General features: G+C 34.3%; 1 pseudogene; it reads right to left on the bottom strand.

Annotated features, from left to right (window-relative positions):
• Positions 1–251: 251 nt before the first annotated feature.
• Positions 252–1,289, bottom strand: LOC118595280 (annotated as a pseudogene).
• Positions 1,290–23,590: the final 22,301 nt, after the last annotated feature.

Here is a 23,590-nt window from a genome sequence, read left to right as displayed (position 1 = left end):
ATTTAGAAGATACTGTCTTAAAATTAAGGGAAATTAAATTAAAAAGAATGTATTTACATCTCAGCAGTAGTGTTCCTGTTTAGCACTCACAAAGCCTTGGACCAATATTCAGTACATAAAACAACCACAATAAAATGAAGTACTAAATAGTTCATGACAATCATCACCCACTGTTCAGAACATATGTCTTCTCATGGGAGCTAGATGATCCAGTAAAGTCTCATAGGGTTATCACATTAATGGCAAAGGTATCAGTGCCTGCCTGTTAAGAATACAAAAGCTATAGGTAGGGCAGTGAGTTCTGGTTTCATAGGTGGGTGCATGTTCAGCTGCACTGACTCACTCCTTCTGAACATGTCATCCAAATCCTATAGCAGGACAACATATGGCTCCTGGGACATTGCCATAAGCTCCTGAAACATTTCTCTTAGTTTGTTGCTCTTTTGGACCATCATGGCTTCACTTGTATTGAGTTTCCCTAATACACATTGTCATTCATTTCTCATAGACTCAATGTGTTGCACTTCCTCTTCACAGAGGAGTGAATGCAGTTTTGTATACTCTGACCTGATCATTTGTTCCTGCAGAGTCAGGTAGTCCATTCACAGAGTTGTCATTCTGTTCTCTGCCTCTAAATTCTCTTGATTTTCTTGGATCTTCTCCCATAAAGATGCCATTTGCTTTACAAGTCTTTCCATTTGATCCTCAGCAGCTGCTTCAGTGGGACAGTGTCTGTGTCCTCTGTGCTCATGAGAGTTAGAGCAGAGTTGACAGAGGAAGATCCTGTTCTCAGCACAGAAGATCCTCTTTGTGTGCCCTACCTATTGCTGGACTGACTGAAAGTTACAACCAGTTTCCAAGCCGACATTTTCTTTGAAAACATAACCATCCTTCATTCCACGATGGACCTATTTAAAGCCATGAGAAGATTCAGCATCAGATTTCACCATAAAGATACACCTGCAGATTCTGCTGGATTTTATTTTGCTTCCTGGGGATCACAAAGCTTCATCTCAGGGAAATATTACTGGGAGATTAGTTTGAATGACACTTGTGAATGGGCTGTGGGAGTCTGTAAGGATTCCCGGTTAAGGAGTAGAAACCAATTGATTGAAGCTGAGGGTGCATTTCTTCTCGTGTGTGTGAAGGAGGGTAATCATTACAGTGTCCTCACCACATGCCCAGTATCCCGGCACTACATAGAGAAGCCACTGGGCCAGGTTGGCATGCTTCTTGATTGTGAGGATGGTTTGTTTAAGCTTCCTGAATGTTACCAAGAGTTCCCTCATATACAGGTATCCTCCTGGTACCTTCAATTATCCTGTCAGGCCTTGCTTATCCTGTGGCCACACATTATCATAGGGAGGAGTAATCCAGTGCTTTATTGTTTCAAAGATTTTACTCTGTAATGTCACATCCTTCACTGCTATTAAATATTACAATACTAATAAATGTAAAAGATGGTAAAAAAAGAATATTTTTGTTCTTGTTTAAGGGATCATGATATATTTGTAGGTATCTTTTTACATCTCATTTTTTTTTCCTGTGGTGCTATCTATATTGTTAGTTTTATATCATCTAATTATATTGTTTCTCTGGAAAATAATGGACCTTCAATAATTTTGTATTCTGAAAATTCCTTGTTATGAGTTCATTGTTTATGTGTTGGTTTATGAATTTTTTTGTGTAAATACAGTTTTGGTTTTCTCTTCTTGATCATAGAGGCTTGTCTCTTCACATTTCCAGGCACATGTGTGGTTGTTGCTGTCTTCATGTTTCTGTTTTTGCTGCTTAAATGATTGACATAATTAATACATTGGCTTTGGATCTTTAAAAAAAAAAAAGAATACAAAAGCTAAGGCACATCATTAGAGTGGATATGTTAGGTACTAACCCAGTTCTAGATCTGTGGTAAAAAAGACTAAAAATGTATGGGTTCATTTGATTATATAATAAAAATATCTATTATTAATAAGATAGTTGAACAAATGTTCAATGTCTCTGTATCTGTTTCTGTCTGTCTCTATACTTATCTCTGTTTTTCTGTCTCTGTCTCTGTCTCTGTCTCTGTCTCTCTCTCTCTCTCACACACACACACACACACACACAAACACACACACAGAACCACAATTTTGCTGTCTTCCAAAGATATTAATCATCCTTTGTAAAAAATATCTTTGAGAAAAATTTTTCATAATAAATTATTGGCTATGGACATCCAATTTTTAAAATATATACTTTAGTGTCTCTTAAGATGTTCTGTAAATTTGATAATTATCAGGAGAACAATAGTGAAGATAAATATTTTAGTGTCTGTTTAGAAAGAATGATACTTTTTCAATATTTTGAGACAGGGTTTCTCTCAGTAGCCTTGACTGTCATGGAACTCACTCTGTACACCAGAATGACCTTGGAACTCAGAGATCTGCCTACCTCTGCCTCCCAAGGGCTCAAATTAAAGGCATGTGCCACTATTGCCCAGTAAGGATGATTCTTGTTTTTTTGTTTTTTTTTTTTTTTTCATTTTTTTAAAGATTGGTAGGAAGTGATTTTCAAACTGATACATAAATTTATACTTGGACCTGTGATTGTTGTATCATATAACAATTAAATTTTATTTTTTGGATCAACTTCCATATTCTCTTTGCATTGCATTTGGAACCACAAATTGGACTTAGAGAGAAAAAGAAAGATTATATGAAGTTGGGAGGGGTGGGGATTCAGTTGAGGGTGGACATTGGAATAGGAGTCAAGGGTGGGGGAAGGTGAATATGATCAAAATATATTCTAAGGAATTTCTAAAGTATTAACATGGATATATTTAAAAAAAATAAGTGTTCCACAAGTTTCTGATTGATTCTTGGTGAAGATTTTAGCAATGGGAGATCATCTTCCTATAATTATATCCTCAAATTCTTAATCAAGTGTCTTTGTAAAATGATAAATAAAACACAACTTTCTTTTCCTACTCCATCCACATTAGAATTCTATTGCAATCTCTTCTCCCTTCTCAGGAATAGTAATATGATATTGGGATCATATCATCACATCATCTCCTAGCACCTATGTTTTGTGCTGTAATTAGGCATGAGAAGGGAGTCAGCTCTCAGGGGGATTGTAAGTATTAATGATTACCAGGATCTCTTTAGACATCAGCTTATAATTACACAGTTTACTGTTATGATGACGATCATGAAGATTATTTACTGACACTTGCAAAAAGAGGCTTATGGGATTTCTAGGCTAATTTAGTTTGACCTTCACTTTATTAAACCATCAACCAGTTTTTGATCCCCAACTGTAGGTAGCCCATTGATATTCAGACACACCTGCCAAGTATTAGACTCCTGAAAACGACAGACCTAAAATACTGATGCAAAATGAGTGTAGCCAGAATAAAAAAGGGTATGTCCATTTGCAAAATAGTTTGGCAGTTCTTTAAAAGATGAAACACAGCTTTCCTGTGTGATGCAGCATTTTTACTCTCTAGTATCTTCCCAGAGATTTCAAATATTCTTTTAAATAAAAATATGGAAATTCTTAGCTAAAACACTCATAAAAAGGAATTATATAGCATAATCCAAGTATACAGTGACAGAGGAAAATATTGACAAATATGAAATATTCCTTCATTGGACAATTATTTGACCATAAAATGCTGAGATAATTATCCATATTCAGGAAAATAATACATAAACAACTGATGTATGTAAACATGTAGATAGGTGTAGATAATAAGTGCTAAGTAAAATAATTCAGTCACCAAAATGTATATATTATATGATTCCATTTATATGAGATAGCCAGAATAGGTAAGTGGGTTGATAAATAAATTATATAAGTGGTTAACTTGGGCAAGGTAAAGAGAAGTTGTCTGTCTCCCTACCATGTGTGGTCACAGAGTATGTTTTGGGAGATAATGAATATGCTCCAAAATTAGATTGTGGTGATAGCTACATAATCCTATTTATAGATTAGAAACTATATATTTTAGGTGCTTTAAGTAGGTGATTTCAAGGCCTTAAATTATAGTTTTTTTTTTTTCTTAAATGCACACTTCACAGAAAAGTGATTCACTGGAAATTGTCAGCATCAAATATGTCTGTGGGGTTCATCTGTTCCTGGTAGGCTGGTCTTACACTAAGTGTATGTTAGAGAATGTGTATTTCTTCTGTTTTTACCAGTTAACTATTAGATTCACCTTAGTGAGTAATGCAGCACTTCACTGTGCTATGGTTTCCTCCCCTGAAGATTGCACAAAGTGAACTTTTAGGAGCAGATGATTTCAAGGCAACAGGAATAGCTACCAGGCAGGATTGGGTCTTCTGGACTTTTCCCATTGTGGACCCAGGCCTTATTGAGGCTGAACACAGTCAGGAAAATGGGATATTTTCCTTAAGGACTTGACAGGTTTTATCCAGCTGCTGTGATCGATGCTATCTTCTGAGACTTTATGTTGTATTACTATTATTGTTTCTTTCTCTGGCCTCACCTTCCTCCTGGTTTTATTGCTGACAAACCAGAGTGTGGATCATTTTAGGAGCAGGGTACTGTGAGTCAGCAGCACTTCTCCTTAGAGCAGTCCAGGAAATCCGGTTTTCTCATGTCTTTTATTGACCTAGTTCTATCTTTCAGAATAACAATAAAATAAAATTGAATGCAGGGCTGTGTGTTTGGAAGACAGAGACACAGAAATCTCTTTGTTTTCTTTGTAGGATTTTGGAACCAAAGCTGGACATAGGGAGAAATAACTCTAATCTTCTGGGGCAACAGTTAATCCAATGAATTCTGACTGGAGGAGTTCAACCTTGGTCAAGATGGGAAGCCCTGCAATGCCTAGAAACACCTTTCTTTTCTTGAATTAAAAAATATAACTTTATTTTCAGCTACTGTTTTAATTACATTAGTGTAATCATATACATAAAATCAAATGCACACACACAAATGCACACACACACACACACACACACACACACACACACACACACAATTTAGTCATACTATGAAGCTTGAAATGGAAAGCCCCCAAAGTAGTAAAAATAAAACTAAGCAAGAAGTTCTTAATGAGAATTCAAACAAATACAAAAATTTCAATGATAATTATAGAGAAGAAAAAGCATTGAAAGTATAATATTTTTGACTTCTAAAAAGTTAAGGGGACTAATCTATTTTCCTATTATACAGGTTACTTTTCCAGTTTGATAGTCAGAAAATAACAATTTAAGATTTGATTTGTCTTTATTAAACAAAAGACAGAATTCTTCCCAAATCTTTATTAAAATATTTAGTGGAACACGTTCTAATTGTGTTTGTAATAGGTTTTGTTGTTGTTGCTGCTGTTGTTTGTTTTGTTTTGTTTTTCCTGCCTTCTCCAATCCACAGTGACTCCACATCCAAGCTTCTGCTATGTGACCTGTAGAATTTCTCTAGGAAAATTTCATTTTTCTGTCCCCTTATTGCTAGCCTCATCCTCAGAATATGCTTTGGTAAATTCAGTCAGGACAGAGTGACATTTGTTGAACCTGGAAGAACCACCTCCTGTTTCTATCATCTCTCTCTCTTTTTAAAAACATTGAAATGCAGTAGGTGAGGACAAACTTCTAGGCAAGGGGGTACCTTCTCAGAGAACAATCCTTACTCCTAGGACCGAAAGTCTTTCAAATATCTATTCAATATCATTTTGGAAACTATAGTAACTTTTACAGTATTAAGGATGTTTATAACTTTTATAACTACTTTCATAAGTATTGAAGAGGCACTGGAACGCACAATTCAGATTGTACTTGCTATGGTGTGAATGGTAAAGATACCCCTAATGCAATGTTCTAGAAGCTTGTTTCCGAGCTGATATCAGTGTTATGACTTTTTGGAACCATTAGGGACTGGATCTTAGTGAAAGCAATGTCATTGAAGTTATTGGGCTCTTGTCCCCAAATCTTTCCAACATAAAGTTCTGTCTTACCACAGGCCCATAAAAATGTAGTTAAAGACTCACAGATGGAAACTGTTGAAACTGTGAGCCAAAATAAAGCTTTCCTTTACCATTTTATTTTCCCATGTTTTTTTTTTTGAATCAAGAAATTTTAATTAACATATTCATTCTTCAGCTTCCAAACAAAACAACACAGACAGTTGAGAACAAGGAGTAAGATCTTTGGATGCACACACTGTCCCTGTAAAATACCTTAGCTTTCCTAATCAGTGTGTGAATAACTCACTAGAAAATTAAAATTCTGGTTCATTACTGTAGATAGATAAGTAGTAACCAAGATTTTAGAACATTAATTGGATCTGATTAAAATTACCAACACCTCCTGGGCGGTGGTGGTGTATGCCTTTAATCCCAGCACTTGGGAGGCAGAACCAGGTGGATCTCAAGTAGAGTTCGAGGATAGCCTGGTCTAGAGAGCAAGATATAGGACAAGCACCAAAACCATGCAGAGAAACCCTGTCTTGAATAAAAAATAAATACCAACCACTATAGAAAAGCCAGGCATGGGCCATAGTGCCATGTGCTTGTAATCCCACCACTGAGGGCAGAAAATAAGCTGATTCCAGGTTCACTGGCATCAAGTCTCATGGAAATGAAGAGTTTCACTTTCAGTGAGAGACCTTGTCTCAAATATATGAGGTGGAAGTAACAGAGGATGAAACCTGGCATCCTTCTCTGACTCCACATGTATACATGCCACACATACAACATCACATCTCACACACACACACACACACACACACACATACACACACAGGCACACACACACATGCAAACACATCTCCAACATACATGAATACACACAGAGACAAATCAACAATAGAAAAATAAAATTAATCCTGTTAATTTTGTGGGAATTGTCTTATTAGTTATCTATTACCATAATCTTTATTGATAATATAGTAGACATACACATACACACAGGTTTTAATTTAATTTAATTTAATTAAAATTTTAGGTTACATATATAAAAGCATGTCTATTCAACTCACACACAAATGATCCTCATGAGAAAAGCCTTTAACACCAACACAAACTTCAGGCACTATATCCAATACACTATAGTTCCATATTCATTGTTGTGATGCAAAATCCTGAGTCAGCAGTTATTTAAGTAACAATTGCACCTCTCCTGTCATCTGGTCCTTTACAGCCATTTGGTAAACATCTTTAGAAAATTACCATTACAGTAGAAAACATCTTGCAGTGAAATGTATTAGCATAAAATTTGCTGACAGGAAGACACATGAAGTCTAAAGAAGTGGGTATATGTGAGAGTCAAAATAGATACTTACCTTTTTTGTATTTAGAATAATTTACACTTGCTATCTTGGTAAATCAAAATTTAAAGGGCTTATAAATTTATCAAAGGCTGAGGATGTTCATAACTGGCTTTTTGAATAATGGGAAAGCCCTGTAAGTTCATGAAGGACACCAAAGCTTCTCCTGCTCAAACTCAAAGGCTAGTCAAGGAGAATAAAACAATCTAAAGACACAGTGACCAAGAAACAGGACAGCTCCTGCCAGAGTGGACATACAGCTTAAGTTGTAACAGGATTGAAGATGTAATCAAATGCCATTGTTTCAAAAGGAATACTTCAAATGCTTAGTTTTTAAATTTGTTTTATAGTTCTAGCAGATGGTGCATCTATTTTCATGGGTTGTCTCATAACATGCACTAGAGGAAAATGATTTTCTTAGATTTAAATTAATATACTTAAAAGGGCATGGAAACGATATGACTTGTATTTTCTGAAAAGTTCTGGTTTCTTGGTATCATAGTATTGATAGTAATATGCTCTGATTTAAATATAAATAGAAGTCAGATATTCAAATTTATCCTTAGATATAGACAATATTACATAAAATTACTTCTGTTTACTTAGTCTTTTCCAAATAGTTCACAGGGCTGGGGTGATTATTTTTACTGACCAAGTCATTTGTGTTTTAAATCTATTTAATAGAAAAAGAAGAAATAGTTAAATTAGTTTTGACATTGAACACAACAGATAGAAGGAAATAGTGAGACACATTGTGACTGATGCTTAACCATGGTCTTGATCTCTTAGTACCACCACATCATTATGAGTATCCTGTCCTGAGGCCATGATGAAATGATTTCTCATACAAAATCTTAATCAGTACTTACACTCTATTTCTTACTGCTTATCGTGTCATTATATTTACTATATGCTAATTCTTATGTAAAGGTTACTCCATAGTAACCAGTTCTATTACATATATCTCATACTAAGCAGATGGTGCATTTGTGTGTTATAGACAACATTTACTCCTTTCTCAAAATTTCTTGCTGAAATATATTAAGTGTTAGAAGAGTCTTCATTGAAGTCCTTTACTATTTTCCTAAACTATCTCCATTCCTCCAATTTTCCATCCATTTCATCCAGAGAAAACAAAATGATTCCAACCAGATTAGAACCAACCAGATCAGCTAGCTAGTGCATCTTAATGAACTCTGTGAGATTATTTGGGTCTCTGGAAAGTGATACCACTAGGGATAATCAGAAAAAGAAATAAATAAAAAGAGGCTTCTGAGAGGATGAGGAGCAGTCCTTCAGACAGAACATGTCTGTTCTTGCTTTCAGCTCACCAACAACATTATTTGTATTAGTACTGTTTCTACAAACTTCCGACAGATGCCATTTCAAACTACATTTTGTTAATTTCCATCCCAGATTTATCTGATTTAATACAGTAAGGAATCAACACAAATTCAATATGCTCTATCATTTCTCTGACTCTGTGGATGACATGAGATATTATATTATCTTATAACTTTGAAAACACATAATTATATAGCATAAAATGTGGCAGAGAACTCATTTGTTGCTAACTATGTGCCAGGTGAAGGGTTGAATATTTTAATATTGGCTACATAATGCCATCTTCACAGCTGCACAGTATTATAAGCCATATACTTATCAAAAGAAAATTGAAATTTAATGATATTGGGTGAATTTCAAAGCTTTAACTTTGAATTGTTTAAATGGAATTGTATAATCTTTTCTGTAAAGCATAAAATATATGCCAAATAATTCTTTATCTTAATACTTGTGGTACAAATTATAGCAGGCTGAAACCAAGGAATTCAGCTATTTTATTGTTCAAAAAAAAGTTAATTCTGTTGGCCATTATCTCCTGTTTTGTAAATGGCTCCTAGAAACTAATTTCCTTCTATTGGGTAAGTATTTTGAAAAATTCTCTTGACAGTATAGTGACAAGATAGATAGATAGGTTAGTGGATTGGGTATTTGCTGTATGAATATAAGGAGCTGAGTTTAGAGCCCCTCATATAAAACAAAAAAGCAAGCAAAAACAAACACCCTGAACATGGTACTGTTTCCATATAATCCAAAGACTTAGAATGTAAAGCCAAGTACTTCTTGACAGCTAGCTAGCCAGCCAGCCTATCTGAAAATGGATACTACAGACTCATTGAGAGATAACAACAACAACAACAGAAGTGGAGAATGATAGAGGAAGATGTGTCAACATCTTCTGGCCTTCATATGCCCCTGCCATGCTCACATGTAAAAAATACATACATACATGCAAGCATACATACACACACACACACACACACACACACACACACACACACACAGAGAGAGAGAGAGAGGAGACAGAAGGATCTTGAAATTATATTCCTGCCCTTTGTTGCTTTATTGATTCAGGAGTAATGTAGAGAAGAAAAACTGTATGTTGCCAACAATTAGAACCAACGTACCCTTATAATAAGCATAAATGAGAAAAGTTATTATGGCAATTTCCTCAAAGAATTATGGAGATCAGTGTGTCATACAGTATGATGTCATGGAGAAAATGGACAACCCAACATGCCACTATTTAGTGAAATGTGATTCTGAACGACTGAGAACAAATGTAGCCAGTAGTATAATTCCAGTGTGAGTGTCCAAGAACCACAGTTCTCAATATCTAAAGGTATAGGAAGATTGATTCACATGAAGAAGACAGAAATATATAATTAATCTTTTCTCTGTTTTTTTCTTTTATGTGAGTCCTAATATATTATGTGAGGCCTTCCCATGATGAAAAGGGAAATCTCTACATCATTTATTAATTCAGATATCTCTTTTCAAACATCTTCAGTAGAATTAATGTTTTGTCCTCTCTCTGAGCATTCTTTAGTCCCTAAAAGATGATACATAAAAATTAACCAGCACAATTTTAACTACAATATTCAGTTAACATAATTCATGAATCTATCCGAATTGGAGGCATTTGTCTTCTTTGAAATCAATGCTGCAGTGTATATACATATATCCCTGAAGTTATGTATCAAATTAAAAGAACAGATACTTAACTAAAAATAGAGGCTATTTTGTTTCCTTGGCTGTATGTAGTATACTTTGTTGACCATTTGTATTTAGTATAACACAATTCCCCGCAGAATTAACTTTGAACATAACATGGTAGTAACATCCTTAGGAACCAAAACTGATCAAAGAGCCCTTTTATCTTAGTTACTTTTCTATTGTTGTGATAAAAGATCACAACTGAGGAAAACTATAAAGTAAAGCAGGTATTGTGGAGGAGGCATACATTTTCAGATACTTAGAGTCCATGATGATCATAACTAGGAGCATGGCAGCAAGCAAGAAGGCATGATGTCAGAGCAGTAGCTGGGAGCTGACATGCTAAGAAACAAGCATGAGATAGACAGAGCTAATTGGGAAGGACATAATTTTGAAACCTCAATGCCCACCCCCAGTGACAAACCTCTGCCAATAAGTCCACACCGCCACATCCTTCCTAAACAGTTCTATCAACTGAAGACCAAGTATTCAAATATATGAATGTTAGGACACTATTCTCACTCAAAACCATAACATTCACATTATTCTGTAAAATGGATACCTTCTTTGCCTATTTGTCCACTAGTTTCTCTGAAGATAACAGTGCAGAAGCAGATAAAATGATCAAATAAACTTTGTACAAATATTTTATATTATCAAACCATATCCCATAAAAGTATACAATTGTAACTGCCAATTACAATGTAAAATTAATAATAAAAATATTGCATGAATAAACACATAAATCTACATATATGTGGACAAGTACTTCTATTGTAATTTTCCGCCTTTATTGTTAATTTTATGCTTCCTTGAATTGTCTCTTTACTTTACACAAAGGTGATTACAGATTTATCATCAAATGTCTGATCAAAAAGTGGTGAGGATTCTGGGATTTTTTTTTGTGAAATAAGATGTTATATGAATATATGATGTATTAAATCCTAAATTTGAGGTATAAAATAATTAAAAAACATTATATGTGTTTTAGTCTATTTATGTAAATAGGGATAAAATTCACTTTCTAGAGGAACCACAAATAATTTTCAAATAATTATGAATAAATACATTTAAATATAAATAGCAATGTGTGTAAAATGAGATATGATTTTAGCACACTGACACATACAAGTTAAATAAATAAAATCAAATTAAAATGAACACAGCTATCATTACAAAAATATGAAAATCTGAATTATAAAAACTGTTCTTGATAATGAAAAACTTATAAAAGTTCTTCATGAGCCAATATTATTTGTTATATTGATTTTACAAATGCTAATAAAAATTTTGTTGGTAACAAGTATGCAGTCTTACTTTAAAAATTCTTCTATTTAAACAATCAAATTGTGTTTGAATCAAATGAGATTTTCTTCACTTAATAGAGATAGACAAAGAATGATAGAAAAACCAAAATTAAAAATACAGTCCCCAAATCGTTACAATAATATATTACTTATTCTAATACTGTAATACAGTTTTTACAACTATCAATGTAAATTTTTAATATTGCATGTTTCATTAGAACTAGAATATAATCCCTATCTTACATGTCTAAAAAGCCTGTATTCAAACTATTTTAGACAAGTACAAATTGTGGACATTTTCTAATAATCAACTGATGATCATAACTTAATATTTTATAATAATTGAATATGTCCAGCTACCTAGAGTTATGTAGTATAATTTTTGTACAATATATGTGTATGTTTTCTGTGATTTCCTTTGCTTTAGTTCATGCATCCTAATTTTGATTTACTTTCTAATTCTCTTCTAAATATATTCTACCAATTTGGTCTTGTCATTCCATTTCTGGTCCTGCCTTATCCCCTCTTTCTTCAAAAAGCTTTCATTTAACTACCTACACTTTGGCACATGCAGGCAGTTTTAACTAATATCATCTTTAATACACAAACATGCTTGTAGTTGATACAATCATTTGCTCAGCCACACTTCAGGGCTCTTTGAGATTCTAACCTGATTTATATCTTTTTTTTTTCTCATCAAATCATCAACAATGCTAGCAGTTATATACTCAATATGACACAATTAATAATGGTTCAGTGAACAGACATCTGGAGTTCTGTCCAGAAGGTTAGACAGATGAGTGATTTATGACTGATACATGATAGATAGATAATTTATAGATTAGATCATAGATGCATAGATGTTAGAAAAATTAAGGTTTTATAAATAGATGATAGAAAAATAGATGGTAGATATAAAAATAACCAAATTATTTATAGCCAAATACTATGAGTTGTTTTTTTATTGGTCAATTGTAATAAAAACATGAAAATTTCCAGAAATTCACAGTTCATATTTATCTTTATGCGCTGATATATTTACTCAAACAGAACATCGTCAGTGCTTTCTTGTATGGAATCTGACATTTTGGAAATGTTTGTAAAGTCATTCATCAGGATGGCTGGAAGATGATGGACACATGTTTCTAAAAGTTTCTATGATAAGCCAACAAAAGGAAAGGGCATAGAAGAAGAAAAAACACATGAACAGTGTTCATGGACCATTGCATCCTTCTTGGACCAAGGCGAACTCTATGCCTTATGCAGCTAGCCACATATTTAAAAAGAATCGGAATATATTTCACTATAATTTTCTCAAAAACTCGGATTCTCTTCTTTATATTGTAATAAAAACATTATTCCCAGAAGCAAACCATATTTTTCTAAGAATATTTATACCCCTTTTCTCATAGAAAAAACACAATTGAAACCATCATTAAGGATAATGAGGTGTGGGAATTGAGGTGTAAGTGGAAATGGTGATGTGTGTGTTAAATGATGGGACCAGAAACATAATACCTATTGGAAATTCTAAAATAAGTGTGGTGTAGTATGTTTGATTTTCAAAAACAAGACACCACAGATAAAACATAGAATTAGATCTCCCCATAGCTCACTGATACAGTTTTTTTCCCCTAAAGGGAACAACAACAACAACAAAAATAACCTTTTCATTTCTTTCAGTCAAGAAAAGAGGATTAACCTGTGGAAAAATAGACAGCCACAGGGAATTTATAAAAATAAAGCAAAGCATAGAGGACAATCTGGCAGAACTATGGTTTTGAAGCTGCCTTTTTCTAAGGAGAGTTGAACTGGGGAGGATGCATTCACTTGCAAGTGATAAACCAAAGTAAATTTTCCTGCTTTGGAAAGGAGAAGTGATTGTCAGAGGATCAGAAAATAGTCACACCCTCTAGCTGAGAAGCACATTATTATGCCACGATGTGCCTGCTTTGTCTTATATTTGTTCTGAAGTTATATTTTCCTCAACTTACTACAGAGTCTCCCAGTGGGTCAGCTTCCAGAAATAACCAAGGAGCTTGTTCACTCGTACTCAGAAGAAGAAAGGCTTTCCAATCCTCAGACAGAATAGGTTGACTAGTAGGTAAGCCAGGTTTTTATTTCTTCTTCTGAAGCAATTAGTTGGTTTGGGATGCAAAGTTAGTTCCCTTCACCCTCTGCATTTTCCTCAATAGTAATACTCACCACCTGTTCTACAATATTAGTTTTTAAATATCCTTTGATAAATGTATATACGAGTATTTCATTTACATCATTTTTACATTTTCTCCAATCTATAATTCCTTTTGTATCTTATTCTCTTTCTCAACTTCATGACCTATTCTTCTTTAATTACTAAAATATCTGTGCATATATACATATGAATGTGTATGTTTGTGTACAGCCTCCACAAAGCATTTAGTGTTGATAATGTGTATATGCTCTGAGGGTTGACCATTTCTTATTGCATAATCTATCATAGGGACTGTCTCTAGAGAAGAATGGTTTTCCATCTCTCATCAGTCATTAATTGCCTTTTAATGTTCATCCAGAAGTGGAGCCTTGTGAAATTTTTCCATTCAGATTGACAAGTCAAGTTGTGTTGTTACTGTTCAGATCATGTTACAATTTCATGAGCATGGTTTCCCTGCCTTATTTAGAAGATCAAATCTCTCAACAGACTTCCTGGTCCTCTAGTTCTTACAGTCATTCCAACCCCTTTCCTGAAGTTCCCTGATCCTAAGTGTGGGGTCGAGTTGTAGATGATTAAACTGATGATAGGCACTACACAACAATCTTTCTCAGCACTTTGACCAGTTATGGATTTCTATAAGGTTTTTTTTGAGGCAAGAGGAAGCTTCTTTGATGATAGATTAATTACATACTTATCTGCGCATATAAACATGGGAACTGAGAATGAAGTCAGAAATTATACTTCTTCAAGAAATTAGCATTAGATCGTCTATACTTCTTGGCTTCACCAGCCCCAAATAGCTTTACATGGCTAGATTTACATAGCATGAGTTTCTCAGTGTTAAGTCTAATTAGATGGCCATTGGTCAACCACAAGATATAAATGCCAACATTGTATATTTAGGGATATCTTATATGCTTGAAGTTCATTATATTCCTTAAGAACCACATCTGCAAATGTCTGCTGATTGTCTTTCTCCAGCTGCAGATAACATAGTTCCCTTTCAGGCTATGACAGACACCTGGTGTGAGGATTCTAGATCAGCTCATGCTCAGTTTCTTCAAGTCTTGTTTCTGAAGTGTGCAATGTCTTCAACAATGGGGTTTACACTTAAGTATATGTACCAATTAAAGACAAGACCAATAGCCTATATTATTTTAGTAGACTATTTAAAACCTCTGACAAAAGAAGCAACTCGAAGAGAAGTCCACATAGGAAGTTTGGGCTTTGTCTGGAGCATTATCCCTCTAAGTGTCATAATTCACTTAAACTATATTTTACACACACATACAAATATATACATACATATAATGTATTTCAAATAAGTGTTATATTTTTCCTTTGGCTTTTTAAGCCTCTTTAGTTCTCTATTTTTTCCTCCTCATACTTCCTCTTTATTTCATTCCACTCTACCTAGTTAATCTCACCCAATTTTTCCACTCCCACTTCATAGCACCTGTGTTGTTCAATACTCTTTTCTAAAGCTCCATTCTGCCCTGATCTCCATCATACCTTTGATTACTCCAGTATAGACTCATATCCAAAGATTCTGAGATAGCATCCTCATATAAGAGATAACTTTTGGAATCTATCTTTATGCATCTCAGCCATCTCACTGTTATTTTTTCTAGTTTCATTCATTTACCTGAAAATTTCATGGTTTCATTTTTCTTTACAGATGAACAGAATTCTGTTTTGTATGTGTACCATATTTTCTTTATCTGTTCATCAGTTGAATGATGTTATTTCTTAGCTATTGTGAATAAAGAAGCAAGGAACATGTATTATTGTGGAATAGAATGTGGAGTTCTTTGGGCATATGCTGAGAAGTGTTATAGCTAGGTCATATTTTATATCTATTTCATATGTTTTGATAATTCTCCATAATGATTTCTTTGTGGCTCTACCAGTTTGCATTGCATAAAAGGTGAATAAATGTTCCCTTTTCTCCCTAAACTCAGGAGAATTTGTTGGCCGTTATCTTCTTGATTTTAATCATTATGTTTGGGATATATATTCATATATATATATATATATATATATATATATATATATATATATATATAATAATCATACTTAAAGAGAAAATATGAAAAATATCTCATTCACAATAGTGTCCAAAGAAAACATCTAAGAATAAACCTAATCTAGGATATGAAAGCCCTCTAAAATGCCAAATTTCCATCTCTAAAGAAAAAAAATTGTGACATATGCCAAAAAGCTAAAAAGAAGCTGGGTGGCGGTCACAAACACCTTTAATCCCAGCACTCGGGAAACAGAGCCAGGCAGATCTCTATGAGTTTGAGGCCAGCCTTGTCTACAGAGTGAGATCCAGGACAGGTTCCAAAGCTACACAGAGAAACTCTTGGAAACAAACTAACTAACTAACAAACAAACAAACAAGCCAAAAAGACCTTTATTGCTCAAAGTTTGGTAGAGTTAATGGTGTTATAAATTACAATCCCAACAAAAGCAATTTAGAAATTCAGTGCAATCCAAATCAAGATCAATATAGAAAAATTCTAAAATTAAAATGGAAACAAAAAATACCCCATTAGTCAATGAAACCTGAGTTAAAAGAATATTGGAATATTGGCCAAGCTAGATTTCATGTCATATGGAGCTATAGAAGGAAAACAATAAAACATCATGGTGACAACATGCAAACTGATATATAGATGAAAAGAATACAATAGAAGAGACAATTGTGAATTCACAGAACTAGAGCCACCTTTTACTACAGTGCTAAGGATAAGATTGGATGATTGGTTTTGGAGGTGCTGAGGGTGAGGTAAAGATCTGAAATTAGCCTACCTGTTTCCCTGGCTAGACTGGAAGAAAAAAGAAAAGTAAAAGAAAAAAAAAGAAACAACAACAAAAAGAGAAACATGTTTTAACTTAACCTCTAAAATTAGGATTAATTTTGCTTTTAGGAGCTGATTTAAGTCATGATGTCAAATACTCCCTGAATGTTCCCAGCAACTTACACAGGTAGTAAAAGCCTGCTCCCTAGAACTTTGCTGCCTGTGGTTGTCTGAGTTAGAATGGCCCCAGCAAGCTCATATATTTAAATGATTGGTGGAACTGTTTAGGATGGATTAGGAGGTTTTGTCCTGTCTGAGGAGATGTGCAACTGGGGGTGGAGTTGAAAATTTAAAAAGCTCATGGAATTCAGAGTTAGCTCTCTCAGCCTCCTCTTTGTATATAAAAATATAAGCTTTCAGCTACTGCTCCAGTGCCACACCTGCCTGCAGGCTTCCGTGTTTCCCAGTGATGACTGTGAACTCCAACCCTCTATAATGTGAAAAACAGTAAATGTTTGCCTTCATAACGCTTTGTCATGGAAATGGTGAAGTAACTAAAACTGCCTTGCAACCATGTGCAGGCACACAGCATGACGAAGTTACTGTGCTCTTAGTTAACTCATTGGCATCTAAAATTTTTACTTCTATCTCTGTTTATTTGTTTTCTGCTTACTGTAAGCCAAACACTATTCTCTTTTGTGTATAGACATAGATTTTAAATTTCTACAGTTCCACGGAGACAGTATTTGTAGTGGGTAGCTGTTCCAGCTTTGACCTGGAAATACTAACCCCCTGTGAGGTTTCTGGTAACTGTCACGCCTACCTATGACTGGCAGCTGAGGCAGGGCCAAGATGGGAGCCCTTAAGACCCAAGATCTGTATGTGCCAACTCTCTTGGTTCCTGGTAATCCTGGATGTTGGATGTTAGCCCGAGCAGAGTTCTCCAGAGAACATTGCTGGACTTCACTTCACCTCTCCGAGATCCTGTAACCTATCCCTTTACTTGTTGTAAGTAAAAGCCCCAAATAAACCTCCCTTTAAATTATGTGGAGGTGCCTTAATACTTCCACCAATAAGGATTCATTGTTTTTCCTCTTTCTAGATAAACAATAACAACAGCAAAACCTGAAACATGGGGATTCAAGTAATTTCTCCATGTTTACGTATTAGGTGACAAGGCTTGCCTGTGATCAAGGCTTGCCTGTGATCAAGGCAAGTTCATGATTTACAGGTGCATCAATTTCTGATGATGCTTACTGTTCTGCCAAATCACAAAGCCATACTACAGTTCTTCCATTTTAAATGTATTTCTTCTCTCAGATTTACCATCCCATTTCCCATTCAGGTGCTCCTGTCAGACATGAATTACTTTTGTTTAAATAATCCATATGACTCATAACTCAGACCTTGTTAAAATATAGTGGGAAAATCAGAGAAGAAAAATGCTAGGTATACACAATCTGTCATCATTTTTATACTGTAAACAAAACATGTTCCACCATATGCATTATGTCACTCTTCTGTACTCATTATTGATAACATCACCAGAACTCTTCCCACACTGTACCAAGACCACCTTGGATGTAATGCTTGCTAACCCTCTGGTTTGTCCCATCACAAGATCAGCTATGAGCCAAAAAAAAGGATCACAAAATAGACATTGTAACACAAATCTTAAAAGGTCTTATTAATAGAAAACCCAGAACCAGATATTGGGGTAAAAGCTGAAAGATCAGAGAAGCAGAGCAAGCCAGACATAACTTCTTGTCTCTACAAAATCCTCAGTCTAAAGAGAGTGAGTTCCTGTATCCTCATACCTTGTATACCTTTCTCTGTCCAGATATCACTTCTTGGGATTAAAGTTGTCTGTGCTTCCCAGTGTTAGGATTAAAGGTGTGTGCCACCACTATCTGGCCTCAATGCCTAATCTAGTGGCTGGCTCTATCCTTTGATCCTCAGGCAAGCTTTATTGGGGTACACAATATATCATTACAAGACATTACTCTATATGGAGTGATATATTTGCCAGGGAATTCCATTATTTTTCCAGATGTGTGATTGTAACACCTTAAGAACCGAATTTATAAGTTTAAAACAGAACTCCCTAAATTAATATCAGCTCATTTGGAACTAAATTCCAGGGCAACAAAGTACATTCATATGACTTGCTTTATATGAAATGGCTGGTTTTGAATTTATCTCAATTTATATTTAAACCTGACCAAGGTTAGTTGTAACACCAAGGAGTTGTTATTATTCAAGGAATGAGTGAGTGACTGAGAGTTTATTATATGTTACAACCAGTGCTAATAAACTTACATGGGTTGAGCCCACATGCTCTGCATAGAAATCTCAGAAACTAGCTAATAAATCACTCAGGGAAATTGATACCCCAAATCAAGGGAAGTATATTTCCAAATTTCAGGCACACCAAACCAATAACATCCAGGTCAGAATGCAGTTGCTCTGTTCTTTGGTCTCATGCTTTTAAACACTTAAGGCCATATTGCTTCTGGAACATGCATAGGCTTCCTGGGCTTCATTCCTTCCTTTTTTCTTTCTTGTTTTCCTTTTCCTTCTACATCTGTACAGAAAACACTTTCGAAATATAAATTCTAGAATATAATATCATTAAAGACATTGAGTATGCTTTATTTGAAGCTGTGAAAGATGGCAGAATCAATTAATTGAATGGAGAGGAAGACTAATTTCAGTATTTTTAGACTCATTTGATAAGTCTGTGGCAGAAATATAGTAATCATTGATGAACTGGAGTCGGAAATTGCTGGTAAGCAATAGACATATATAATCAACCGTCCATGAAGTCTACAAATATTTGGGATAATCACCTATTCATGTCGTTTTAAGACTGGAATTTTAATATTTACTTATGTATGATCCATGTAATCAATAATGATAATGTGACCTTGCATCCCAAGGAATAATTTTATTAAATACAAACACTAACTTAGTTCTGTGAATTCTTCATTTAATAGAATAGGAAATCAGTAGTAGATGACTTGGAGATAGCAAATGTCATTACCTAAAATTTTAAAAACTGGAATTAGGTGGATGACTACTTGACACATGAAAGACGTTGCTAAGAAAAGTAATTTATCTGCATATTAACTGGACTTTTACATGAAAGTTCTATGAAAAACCGATGGTCATGCTAAGAGCTACATTATATACCTTTGAGTAGACTGCCAGTGTAGATCAATGGGAAGGATCAAGTGGGTAGGGGAGAAGGAAGAAGAGAAAGAAACAGAAAGAGAAGTAGAGATCCAGTAATGGTAATGACAAGGGCACATTTTATTCTATAAATCCAAAAGGGAAGAAATCAAGCTTTCATAAATACATACATCTATTATTATATACATTGCATTTTTCTATACAGCATTTTCCCTTTCATATGAGATGTAAAGTGAGAAACATGTTGCTGCTTGATTCAGAGATCATTGTGAAATTGAACTTACCAATTTAAGATCAGAAAATTTATAGAATTTCCTAATGTTTACAACTATGCTACTATGTCAGCATATTCATAATTTTTTTAATGATTGAAACTTCTTTTTAAAACTAAATGGTCATATATAGTGATGATATGAAGTCTACTCAGTATTGCAATGTGTGATCTGAGAGGAAGGAAAGACATATCAAGACATGCTATCTACATTATTTCTACATTATTAAATCAAGAAGAAATTCAAATCTAAGTTACCTACCATATATTCAACATACAGTTCTTGCTATAAAAGAGTAATATTTTAATAATCCATGTAGGTCAGAAACACTTTTCTCATTACATTACTAGATTTCTTTCCAAAAATACAAAAATAGAACAATCCAAATAGAATATTATATTCCTTGAATGTAATTCATGCTAAGAATTTCTTACAATTATATGACTTGCTAGTTCCCCTCTTTTCAAATATCATAGATTTTTCAAACAAAATTGCAACTAATTCAAAAGTAGATATCATTTTTACATTGATAAACAGTAGCTATGTTTTCCAACTGTGTGGATAATGAGTTCATGAGCAATGACCCCAAAAATGGATAGGAGACTCCTGTTCCAAACTAATGTCAACAGTATCCTGGTGTTCTGACAAAGGAAAATATGATTCCACATCTAATGGTGACAGATAAGCACTATTAATTAATCAAATTGCCTCAAAAGAGAGTTCAGCAGGTGGAAATAATTACCAGCTAATTGTCTCCTGTTCATTATTCTACAGAGTTATAAATCCAATGATTGCAGTCATTTTTATAATATTTACTAAAAAGCTACTAGGAAATAAAACAGAATCACAGATGTTGTTATGGTGACAATATTTGTGTTTGCTGTCTGAGACAATGCAAACAGCATAGAAGAGTAAACTATTGTTGAATTCATTTATAAGAATTGTCTTTATTTTATTTAGTATAGGTAGAGAGTTGTTATAAAATTGAAAAAGATTTCATGGCAGACAAAAGTAAAAGATGTTCTAATTGAATCTTTAAGAAAAAAGACAATAGGCTTCTCTGAAGTTGATGACCTGTGAGAGACATACCTTTCTGGAACATTAAAATTTTCTATGCTTTATCTGGATATTGAATAAAATTATTCCAAATATATGCATATGTAGATTTAATATTAGAATATTTTATTCAAGAGATAAAAATTCTGACCATGGATATCTTTGTGTTCTTTGAAATTCATCTTTATGAAATGATTATAGTGGTGGCATTGTTTAAGGTGAGAGAGTAGTAATTGACCTGAGGTCTTCAGCATAATTTTTGAAAGTTAACAGATGTTAGATCATTAACATTTTTGTGTAATTATCCTTTTCTTGTAGCACTAATTTAAGTGTTAAGTAACAATTTTCTTATAAAAATGCTAATTAGCTAAATTCTTAATTTGATTTTTAAGTATTTGTCATAACTAGAATTAAATGTTAACTTTGATTTTAAATTTGAGTTTTATAACAGGGGTTTGTAGCTTACTCAGGCTTCAAACTCTAAAGGTAATTAATATTCTGAGGTAAACTCTCTAAAACTAACAAACACACCAAAAAGTAGATCTCATAGCATGGGGTTGTTGAACTCAAACAATAGAACAGAAGTGAGGGTTTTCCTATTTTTCTGCTTTAATCAAACTTTGGTATACAGAATGTATGTTTGTTTCTGTGAGAACTGTGCATGTAAAAATAATGATTTAGAAAACCTAATTCAAAATCCTCTGAATTCAATTACTTTCTAATTGTTTAATGGAACATTATGACATTTCTTTATTAGGGATTGTAGCATAAAATTAATGAATTTTGTAGCATGAATCTTAAAAGTTCGTAATAATGAAGTCTAATCCAAGTCCAGTTATTGGGGTGAATGCTGGAAAATCAGAGAAGCAGAACAAGCCACAGCTACCTCACCTTGCCAGTTCCTCAGCTGATGCTGTTTCCTCAGACTGGAAGCCTCTGAGTCCTCATATCTGAATGGATCTCAGCTAAACTGCAGCTAGAAGCCTAAAAGCTAGACCAGGCCAAAAGCTGCTAGTTTCTGACCTTCAAGCCATATATATCTTTCTGCTTTCTGCCATCACTCCCTGGGATTAAAGGCTCACTTCCTGGGATTAAAGTCATGTGTCACCAAGCCTGGCTGTTTCCAATGTGGCCTTGAACTCACAGAGATCTAGAGGGATTTCTGCCTCTAGAATGCTAGGATTAAAGGTGTGTGCTACCACTGCCTATCCTCTATGATTAATATTGTGGCTGTTCTGTCTCTGACCCCAGATAAGTTTATTAGAGTGAACAATATTTTGGGGAACACAATACCACCACAGAATTTGTTGTCCATAAAATATGGGTAGCATTTCACACATATATACTACTTGTCTATATTTGATAAAAACATCTTCTCTGTGTTGGATTTTTAAATTATTCATGGTAAGGTGATAAATTATCCCATATTGCTTCATGAAATTATATGAACAATGAGATACTGACACACACATATTATATATACTATGTGTATATTACATAATTTCAGAAGCTCTGTCAAAAAATCCTGCATATATTTCTTGGTTTACATAACTAATGTAGATTTCAAGTGAGTCATATTGTGACAATATAATGAGAGTCATTAAAGTGTAGTGGCTTTTACTCTAGTCCACGAAAATTTCCTCCATCACTGGAATGAAATTTTTAAATCTTAAAGCACCTAAATGATTCTTTTATAATGTCTCATTGTTACTCACTGGCTTCAGGAAATTTTCGCAAATATTAATGCAAAGAGCATCAATATCCTTATATGTATCATGTTTAGTATTATCCTGCTGTGGATATCGTTCTGTGTAAATAAAGTTCTGATTGGCCAGTGGCCAGGCAGGAAGTATAGTCCGGACAAGAGAAAAGAGAATTCTAGGAAGTAGAAGGCTGGAGACAGACACCGCCAGCCGCCGCCATGAAAAGCAACATGTAAAGACACTGGTAAGCCACAAGCCATGTGGCAAAATATAGACTAAGAGAAATGGGTTAATTTAAGATAGGAGAAGTAGATAACAAAAAGCCTGCCACAGCCATACAGTTTGTAAGCAATGTAAGTTTCTGTGTGCTTTCTTGGTTGGGTCTGAGCGACTGTGGAACTGGCGGGTAAGAGAGATTTGTCCTGACTGGGCCAGGCAGGAAAACTCTAACTACATTATCCTGTATAACTATTTTCCATTTATGTACAAATACACATGCTGTAAAGTACATCTAAATACTATTTATTGTGTAAAACAGCTCAAGCTCCTTACTCCTATATATTTTCCAAATTCCTCTCATAGAGTTGCTATCACTTCTTTAAATGTGTTCATCTCAGTATTTCCTCCCAGTGTTAGCTGACTGATGAAGGCTCACACACAGACTTTACCACCGTGGACCACTTGTCCTCTCTATAACATGTCACATATGATTAGCTTAATATTTGTTTAAGCA

Source organism: Onychomys torridus, chromosome 14 (genome assembly GCF_903995425.1).
Source record: "Onychomys torridus chromosome 14, mOncTor1.1, whole genome shotgun sequence".
NCBI classification, from domain to species: Eukaryota; Metazoa; Chordata; class Mammalia; order Rodentia; family Cricetidae; genus Onychomys; species Onychomys torridus.
Note: the sequence above shows the minus strand (reverse complement) of the source record. Positions and strands in the feature narration are given on the sequence as shown.